This window comes from Coenobita brevimanus, chromosome 8 (genome assembly GCF_032717465.1).
Source record: "Coenobita brevimanus isolate Jiangsu-jjx chromosome 8, ASM3271746v2, whole genome shotgun sequence".
Lineage (NCBI taxonomy): Eukaryota > Metazoa > Arthropoda > Malacostraca > Decapoda > Coenobitidae > Coenobita > Coenobita brevimanus.
In genome coordinates this window covers 15315278-15325820 of record NC_136961.1, presented here as the reverse complement: position 1 = coordinate 15325820, position 10543 = coordinate 15315278, and the positions used below count along the sequence as shown (strand labels likewise).

Sequence of the window (10543 nt, the reverse complement as noted above, 5' to 3'; positions counted from 1 at the left end):
GTAACCTCTTAAATCGAAATAATATCACAACCATCAGGTCGCTGGAAGTTTCTCAGTGGTGAACAACAATTAAATAAAGAACCAAAACAATACACCAAGATGTGAAGATGTGATTGACAGGTGCACGCATGAGAGGGCTTAATACACAACCAAAACAGTCAAAACAAAATAGTTATCCCATTTCTCAGTGACAGGTTGTTCGTAGGGAAAGGGCTACACATAATTCAGATTACAAAGCAAAACAGAAATCCTAATTCTCGTTGACAGGTGATCGTACGAAAAGGACCAAACATAATGGAAATAAGTCAGAACAAAACAGTAATCCTAGGTTTTGACCAGGTGCTCGTAGGAAAACGGCATAAACGTACTCCAAATAAATTAGAACAAAACAGAGATTCCAATTCTCAATAACAGGTGCTCGTAGGAGATGTTTTAACACTCCAAATAATAACCAGTATAAAACAGTAATCCCAGCTACGTTACCAGGTGCTTGTGCAATACTGGGGTGAAGGTGTGGTGTGACATGGACACTGATGGAGGTGGCTGGACCGTCGTCCTCAAATGACAGAAACAATCATACCAGCCAGACTTCAACCGCACCTGGACTGAGTATAAGGAAGGCTTTGGCAATCCCTACGAAGAATACTACATTGGTAAGATCTAGGAGTATTTGTAAACTTTCCAAATCTGATATTGTGAATGAATGCTTGTGTGTACATCCACTTTTCATTCGTACAGATAGGAAACACATCACAGTTAATTTAGTATGAATATTAAAGTAACGCAATGTACAAAACTATCTGTGATAATAGTTCATCGTAATGGTGACTTCTATGTCCTGTAAACTAGTTAGGATCCTTTAGAAATACGACCCATGGAGGTAGGTTTTAATGTGCAAGGTTTGAGTGGCAGCAGAAACCGTCCTTATCCATTGCTCAGTTAGGAATTTGGGTCGTACTCTAAGTGACTTTGGAGAGTTAGTAACACCTCATCCTAAGCAATTTACTCTGTATATACTGTAAATCTTTTATGCTATAGAAACATATAAAAACTATTCAAATAATACCTAAGAGAATGTTAAGGTGCAAAATTCAAAATCAATCGCTAAGGATGAGGTGCTATGAAAACTTCAGTATACAGTATACCATCTAGAATACGAACAATCTACACATATAAACTATTTCCACTCTTGCCGTCTCTCTCTGTCGGTGAGAGAGAGAGAGAAAAAAATGAAAACAGCCGTACTCAAGCACATCTACAGTCCTCAGTTAAGTGTCGATTGCAGTCAAACATCAACCTTCATGTATATAGATAAACTATTTCCAGTCGAAATAAGTGTGCTTTGTTTGTGATTAAAGGAGAAATAACTCTACACAGACATTCTGGGTTCTTTATGCAGTGCAAGAAAGTTCAGCGAAATTCCATCAAATTTACTTTCAGTTCTGAAAATTTCTTTTCCATTCGCGATAAAGAGAACCTTGCCAAATCTAATCCACTTTGCCTGCAAATAACATCCACATTTTTTTCTGTCCAGAGTAATATTTTGTTCTGTCCAACTAAACTCTTTCCTTTTGCTCTAAAAAGCAGACTACTAGAATTTAGTATATCAACAAAAAAACTTTTTTTCTTTTCCATTCCAAACAACGGAACATTAGCAATACACTATTCAGTCTAACTGCACCCTTGATCTGTCTCCAATGTCTCAGGTAACGAAATCTTTACAAAATTGTCTCCACTCTATCCACTCTTAATTTTCACTTTTTTTTTTCTTTTTCTTATCCGACGATATGAGGACCTAACAACAGATTACACTGCCCACTCTAACTGCATTCTCGTTCTATCATTTTCATTCCTCAGGTGACGATAACTTTGTAATATGCTGACCACTCTATCCAGACTTAATTACCATGTCTTCTATTCTATCGGGGTAACGAGAACTTTGAAATTCACAATGCAGTTTAATTACACATCTGGCTTTTCGTTTGTATCTGAGGTACCGAGAACTTTGTCGTATTCTTTATCTACACATGTTCGCTACTTTTACCCACTCAAGTAACAAACAGCCTCAATAAAACTAACTGGCCTGTTGCTGTTTGCTTTCCATTGTACTCCTTAATATCACCGTTTTTTCCCCCATATATCAGGTAACGAGCACTTTGGAATATCCTTTCCACTACTTGCAATAAATTCTCGTCTATTCCCTTCCATGTCTCAGGTAACGAGAATTTGCACACGATGACCCACAGTCGCTCGTACACCCTCCGTCTGGATGTCGAGCTGGCCAGTGGTGGTCTCAGCTACGCCACCTACGAGACCGTGAGGGTAGAGGACGAAGATAACAGGTTAGTTGCCTTTAAGAATAAGTAGAGAAAGAAGCATGTATGAAAGGAGTTAACTTAGAGACAGTCAAACAGTTCAAGGAATACAAGGAATAAGAGACTGAAAGGCCAACAGACAGGTGATAAATACAATGAAAGAAACAAATATACAGGAGTGCTATAAAGGAAAGAAAACGATTCAGAACAAGAAGAAAGGCAAATAAATACAAGCAGACACGTAGATACACAGTAGCAGATCAAGAATGTCGGCCAGTTCACCTCTCCCACTATCTGTCTCTTTTCTGTCTCTCTGCTGATTAATATCTCTCTCTATAAATGTCTGGCACCTCCTCTTGAGAGAGGAGGGTTTAGAAAAATGTGATCTCCAAGGCATCTCTCTCTCTCTCTCTCTCTGTCAGTAAAGACCCCTTCTCATGGTACATTACTTACTCCGTCACGCTCTCATCTATGCATAAATCACTCATCTAATAACTAACGTTGAATCTTGTGACTGGGACCTCGCTGATGAACGGACCTCCAAGTGAATTTCTCTTCTTATTTTCAAGAACCCCTCCTCCTTTCCTTGTCGGAACACAACATCAGTTTACACTGAAGTAAACTGCATACAATTATCAAGAATGAAATACGAGTATCTATGGTCGACCATCGCAATGAAAAGGATACAAAAAGACAATGAACAACGTCTAATATTGCGGAGGCTCTCAATGAATGGCTCCTGGGAGTCAGAAATATAAATTTGTTTAATATCTCCCCAACCATACTTCCAATTTCCTTCCGTTGGCTGACTAAGCTGACAGAGACTAGGTATATTACTGCTCTTAACCCGTCACGTCCCGAGGTTTTCCGCACCTCCGAGATCCCCCAGTCCCGAAGTATTTTCGAAATTTTTTTTCTTGGCTAAAACCTTCGCTTTTGGTGAGAAACATCGAAAATTCATAGAGAAATCGCTCACCTGAGGTTTAAAATACCCAATCCAGGTAGGAGTTCCTCCTTACCTGACTGGGTTTTCTAACATGCTGGCACCAAAGAAAACGAGTTCTATGGGAGGGTAACTATTTTATCCACTCATAAACAGTATTAATTTATTTATTTGGTACGAATGTATATGTAGTATGAGAGTATATTGGTTTTCAAGCAGTAATAAAGGCATTATAAGCATTGTTTCACTCACTAACTAATCACCATACCTGATCTTTTTTTTGCCACATTACCTGATCATTATTTCTGGCTGTTTCTTCTTCTAATGCTATGTAAACATTGTCCTCCACATTGTCATCGATTGGGGAATCACTCTGGCCCTGAATATCTTTACTAGCCAGGTCACTGGTAACAGGTCCATTGCCGAGTCAATGGCGTGAGGGGGGGAGGGAGGGAGGGGGGATGTTATGCGGTGTAAGGCATTGTCCCTGCTTGGCATCTTGTAGAGGAATAGAGGAAGGTGCCCCGTGTATACATACGAAAAATCACGACGAAAATTGAAAATTGTGCAAATTAGGGACCTTGCAATTGCACGACGTACTGGTACGTCGCCGGGACTGGCAAATGCAAATCGTTGCAACGTACCCATACGTCGACGGGATGGGGCGGGTTAAAAATCGTTCTCGCTTTCATATGATACACCAAGGAAGAAAGTGACAAACGAACCTTCACCCCTTCACTTCGATTACTTCTTTTTCATTTATTTTTGTTTTCTCAAGAATACTTATTTCAGCTTTGGGAAGATTTTTCAAATTAAAAATGCTAGATAAACAGGTATACATCATTTACCCTTTCAATAAAGATCTTTTAAATGTTAAATGAAATCGCCTGGATGTAGCAAGAATAAAAACTATAAAACACACCACCAGATTGAAGAGGTTTACCCGAGGTAGGCTTGATATGTTCCTCTTCCCATAGAGGATTCTCTTTTCGATATGATGCGTCTGAGAAGAAAATGACGGACTTACGTTTAATGTGAAGCAGACGAATTGGAACAGTAGGGGAACTTTTATCCCTACCTAACCTAACCTAACCTAACCTAACCTGACAGTACAGCATTTCAGGTATCAGATGTACCTGTCAGGCAGTTCCAGGGGCACCTCCAGTGCAACCTACTGCTTCAATTACATGAGAGGTCGCTACTTCACCACGATCGACCAGGACTACGATTTATACTCAGGTGAGGAGCATAGGGAGCTGGGTGATTGGGATGGTGAATTATGAGGGAGAGCATATTCGCCCACAAGGTCATCAGTGGTCATAGCTTCGTAGTACCTGGGAACTGGACCCATGATGGTATATTGCTGATTACTCAAAATTATCTCAAAACTATGGGGATTTTACACCCGAAGATTCTCTACACCCGGGGGTCTTTTTGGCAAAAAATCCTCTCTCTCTCTCAAAAACAAACTTCTGCCCATCATGGAACGGTGAAAAACTTAGAACGGGAAAATAAAATGCCGCGGTGAGGGTACATTTAAAGTATCCAGCTAAGCTAGGTAAAAACATTAAGTCGAGCATTGCACAATGCAGTCATATGTAAGGCACTTGGTGGCAGATGGGTGACATCACTAAAGACTGAGTTTTGACCAAACTGCGTTTAAAGTTTCAGTATCAGTACAGTTTTGTGCTGAGTAAAATTAGCTTAGATATAACTTAGTATTGCAATGTACAATAAATATTGCTATTTCACAATATAATTGTCGAGATTCAAAAATTCATTGCACAGTGAACGCACTGACATCAAGAACATGGTTGAAGGTATGTATATTATGTGAATTCTGGATATCTATCTATCTATCTATCTATTTATTCATTGCAGACTCAAAGTATATTTGCCAAATCATTCTCATGTTTAACAGAAATGCTAAGGATACGAAGATATGGCCTTAAAATAATTCTTTTTAATGCTCACAACTTCATATTATTGAGCTTGGCACCTGTGAAAGGAAGAGTAAATTAATACTACAGTAATATTATAGTCACATCCACCAGAACAAATCACCGTGTTACTGCGCTGACATTCACATGACCAACTACGTATGTGGTCAGAGCATAATCTTAAATTCCCCTGCCTTGTCTGCACCAGCATAGAAAAATTGAAATGTATATATATTGCTCACTAAACCCGCAGGGAGTGGGTTGGTTCTAACCTCTATTTTCGTAGCGTGATTCTCATGTATGCCTCACCACTGTCATCCTGTTAGCTACCACTTGTTTCTAAGCTTTATCAGTTGCTAAAGTTGGTGGTGTGTTGGAAGTGGGGAAACGTAGCACAACCTCTCACCCACTTTGCTCGAGAAACATACCAAATACTGCCAGCCACTCAAGTGTGCAGGCAGTGACAGAGTGGCACAAACACCTGTACCATATACTGAGACTGATGTACACCAATAAATCACCAGATTAGAACTCTGTTCCGAGCTCAGTGTTAGGATTTAAACTCCTAGAGTTTGGCACACTTCATGGAGCATCCTGTATAACGGATGTCGTTGTACTGAAAGGGTTAATATACTACCTCAGTCTATACTGAAAGAATACCTATGCACCTAAGGAGACCAGTTTGTTATGACAAATGAATAACTGACCTTACTGGGATTACAGTCAATTTTATCTCAATGTTTTTAATAAATAGACAACTGTGCAGCCAACCAACTGGGCGCCTGGTGGTACTACAACTGCCGCTACTTCAACCCCACCAATGCCGGCCTCAACCAGACCCTGGACGTGACCTGCTCCAGCAGCAGGATGAAGATGACCTCACTCCAGCTCAAGATCAGGCCTAAGATATGCGGCGCCTCCTACAAGACCATCCACCTCAGGGAACTTGGCTGCGGCTGCCATCGTCTACCAGAAGACCCGCCGACATGTCGTAAAATACCCCCGCTAATACCAGTACACCAGTCCTGTATGACACAGCCCTAGCATGTATTCAATATGGACGGTGGGTGTTAGCGCCGAAGTGGTGACATGTAGAGGTGTATGGTATGTAGGAGGACTGCTGGGCCTTGATAGCAGGCTGTGAAGCCTATGCCCAGAGTCGGACACATAAAAAAAAAAAAAAAAAAAAAAAACCATATCAAAAAGCTAAAAAAAAAAAAAAAAAAAAAAAAAAAGGTATTTTATTCTTACTATCACCAAATGACAGTAATCAGATTAAGAACGCACTCTTAGAGTGAAGAGGCTAATGAAACCTGTATGTAACCCCCCAGTATTTTTTTTTTTCTAGGCTTAATTAAATTGTCTGAAATAATCGAAAAAAAAAAAAATGTTGTCTTAGTGAGGCGATGTAGGGCCAGGAGCGTCTTCTTCATTTTGTTGTTGCTATCGTAAGACTATTCTATCACGTTATAAAAAAATCTCTCCTAATGAAGGATTTATTTTAAGCTGTGAAGAACCCATACACTTCGAAAAATGTCTCCAAAGTGAAGAAAAAAGTCGTCGGGAGACAGCAAGGCGCTAACGGAGACATCATAATAGTGAGGAGACTAAAATGAAGATGACCAACACAGCAAAGTATACGATGGGTATGGTGACGAAAAAAAAAAAAAAGACGAGGAAATTATTCAGAATTATGTTCATTAAAGAATGTTAATTCTCAAACTTTGCAGACGTTGTTTTCTGATACGTATAGTCACCTAGAATGAACCTTGAATTAAAAATATCTCAATTCTTGTGTTTTTCAATAGCCAGTAGTAAGCTTGAATAATAATAATAATAATAACAACAATAATAATAATAATAATAATACTCCCTCCCTCCATCCATCCATCATCCAATACTATGTTTCCCCGTGAGGAACGTAGAAGCCCAGGGCTGGGCAAGTTGATCCTGACTTTTAAAATGAGAGTGACCAGCCTCAGTCATCCCTGTGTGGCATTATTTAAGCAATAAACCCCAATCATCCCTTAGATATAGACCTACACAGGATCAATCCGACTGGAGTTCCTTAACTACCCACTAAACCACCAGGCGCCATAATTTGGTTATATGGTTAACACCCAACGTAGAAAATGGTTTCCTGGTGTACAGGAAACCATTTGGCTTGTCACTCATTGTAGAGTCATCCATAGGCAGAAGGAAGAAGAAAGAATTGAAGGAAAGAAGACAGGAGAGGGAGTGTAAAGCTATCCGTAGGGAGAAGGAAGAGGAAAGAATGAAGGAAAGAAAGACAGAAGATGGAGGAAGGAACAAATGGAAAGGGCAGACACCCAAAGCGGCCCTACAGCGAATGATTATAATAATAATAATAATAATAATAATAATAATAATAATAATGATAATAAATAATAATAATAATAAAAATAATAATAATAATAATAATAATAATAATAATAATAATAATAATAATAATAATAATAATAATAAACAATAATAATAATACTCGATAATAATAATACAAATAGTAATAATAATACTTCATCCATCCATCCATCCATTATCAAATCCTATGTTGCCCCATGAGAAGCGTAGGAGCCCGGGATTAGGCAAGTTGGTCCTTACATTTAAGATGAGAGTGACCAGCCTCACTCATCCCTGAGTGGCAATATGTGAGCAATAACCCCAACCATCCCTTGGACATAAACCTTCACCGGCTCAATCCGATTGGAGCAGCTTAATTACCCACTAAATCACCAGGCGCCATAATTTGGTTATATGGTTAACACCCAGCGTAATAAATGGTTTTCTGGTGTTCAGGAAACCATTTGGGTTGTCACTCAGTGTAGAGTTACCCATAGGCAGGAGGAGGAGGAGGAAAGAATGAAGGAATGAAAGAGAAGAGGGAGTGTAGAGTCACCCGTAGGCAGAGGATAGAGGAAAGAGTGAAGGAAAGAAAGAAGAGGATGGATGGAAGAGAGGAAAGGGCAGACACTCAAAGCAGCACTACATCGAGTAAGTGGATGGCGAGCGCCCCCACCTACCATTAATAATAATAATAATAATAATAATAATAATAATAATAATTATGAGGTAGGTGGGGGCGCTCACCATCCATTCACTCGTTGTAGTGCTGCTCTCAGGTGTCTACCCTTTCCTCTCCTCCATCCTTCTTTCCTTTCGTCCTCTTCTGTCTGTCTTTCCTACATTCCTTCCTCGTCATTCTGCCTACGGATGACTTTACACTATCTCTTCTGTCTTTCTTTCCTTCAGTCTTTCCTCTTCCTTCTGCCTAGGGGTGACTGTACACTGACTGACAAGCCAAATGGTTTCTTGTACACCAGAAAACAATTTACTACGCTGGGTGGTAACCATATAATCAAATTTTGGCGCCTGGTGGTTTAGTGGGTAATTAAGGTGCTCCAATCGGATTGAGCCGGTGAAGGTTTATATCCAAGGGATGGTTGGGGTTTATTGCTCGCGTAATGCCACTCAGGGATGAGTGAGGCTGGTCACTCTCATCTTAAATGTGAGGACCAACTTGCCTAGCCCCGGGCTCCGACGCTCCTCATGGGGCAACGTAGGATTGGATGATGGGTGGATGGATAATAATAGAATAATAATACGCCAAACCGTACACATTCGCAGATACCAACATCCTAAATATGCCTGATTTTTTTTTTTCATCAAGATCCATGCAATAGTCACTGAAAAATTTACGAAAATGTCGAAAAACGCCCTATCTCGGAATGTTAGAGAAAGTGAAAAAAAATCCTGGTTCCGCACCTTTATACAGATCCGCACCAAAATTTAATGGAGTCTATTCTGGGCCAAGGCCCATTCTTCCACCAAGTTTCGTGAAAATCCGTCCAGTAGTTTTTGTGTAAACTTACTCACAAACCAACCAAACAACCAACAAACAAACGGACAGGGGTGGAAACATATCCTCCTTGGAGGAGGTAATAATGATAATAATAACATCATGAACAACAACAACAACAACAACAACAACAACAACAATAATAATAATAATAGTAATAATAATAATAATAATAATAATAATGATGATGATGATCATGATAATAATAATAACAGTAATAATAATAATAATAATAATAATAATTATAATAATAACAACAACCGTGAAGTTCTACCTTCTCTGAACTAGTGGCTTTTGGGACTTAAGTACGTGTACATTAAAGTCGGTTCTACTCTCTCTTAATAGCTGCATTTTCTCCTTGGCTGAATAAACCCACCAGGAATTAACTTGAACAAAGATAGCTAATTTTTTCGTGTACTCTCTGGATTCATAGCTTTTCTTTTCTCCTCTGCTGAATGAAGTAGAACTTGCCCTTTCCTACTGTTTTATCTTTTATTGCCCCATCACAGTTAAGCTCCAGCTGCATTGTAACTTTATTCTTAGGGCCCTGACTTCACTGTGTTTCTCTTTGCCAGGTAGAACCGCTTTGACTCAATAAGTATATAATACTCACGTCTGAGTACTGCAGTGAGAAGATTATTGTGACCTACTACTGAAAGAAATATACAGCAGTGTTGAATGAGGCAGCGTTACATTCGCCCACATTATAGCTCCTTGTTTCTGAAAATCGTTAGTAGGTGAATGGCGGACACTTAGTTCCTAAAAACGCTCCCGCATCTAAACTGAGATTAAAATTTTCAGTTATGTCTCTGCTTCTGACCTAACTCAGCCTAACCAAAAACCTGATACCTATAATAACAAATATGGGAAATAGTGCTACGAGCGTTGTGATTAACAACAGTATCCAATATATTACCATTATGCCTGGAATTGAACCCGGGACTCTCAGGTGAATTGTTGCCTGATTCTCACATGAGACTCCCGGGTTCGATTCTCGGCATAATGGTAATATATTGGATAATTTTTCCTGTGTAAGGTACAGGTTTTTCTCTTCTTTAATGCAATAGTAAATTAAATAATGATAGGAAATTGATAGGTTTTACTGTAAGATTCAGTTTCAGAACCAGAGAAAGCACTCGTGATAAAGAAATAATATCTTGAGGGAGGATAACTGAAAAGACATCCAGCTGTAAACTGCTAAGATGGATTGTATTAAAACTGCGAATTGTCACTTCATGACTGTAACGAAGAGAGTAACAGCAAATATAGGAAGCACGATCGCTGCCACATATATCATGTATACTGATGTAACAAACGATTTCCATGGGAAGAAAGCGATATTAAATTATAAAAACCAAAGCAAAAAAAGATAAAGAAAATTGAACTGAACAAACTTAACAGTATAAAGCAGAGAGGAGTTGGAAAAAATGTAGCTTAATGAAGAACTATTAGCAAAGGGATAAGTATC

At 39.2% G+C, this 10543-nt stretch overlaps 1 pseudogene across 1 annotated transcript in view; it reads left to right on the top strand.

Annotated features, from left to right (window-relative positions):
- LOC145405987 (microfibril-associated glycoprotein 4-like) overlaps nt 1-9665 on the top strand; it is a 13242-nt pseudogene extending 3577 nt beyond the window's left edge. Inside the window, exons 3-7 of the transcript XR_013898492.1 lie at nt 487-653; nt 2216-2342; nt 4382-4497; nt 5953-6212; nt 9651-9665. The product of XR_013898492.1 is annotated as a microfibril-associated glycoprotein 4-like (transcript). The remainder of the gene's footprint in view (nt 1-486; nt 654-2215; nt 2343-4381; nt 4498-5952; nt 6213-9650) is intronic.
- Nucleotides 9666-10543: the final 878 nt, after the last annotated feature.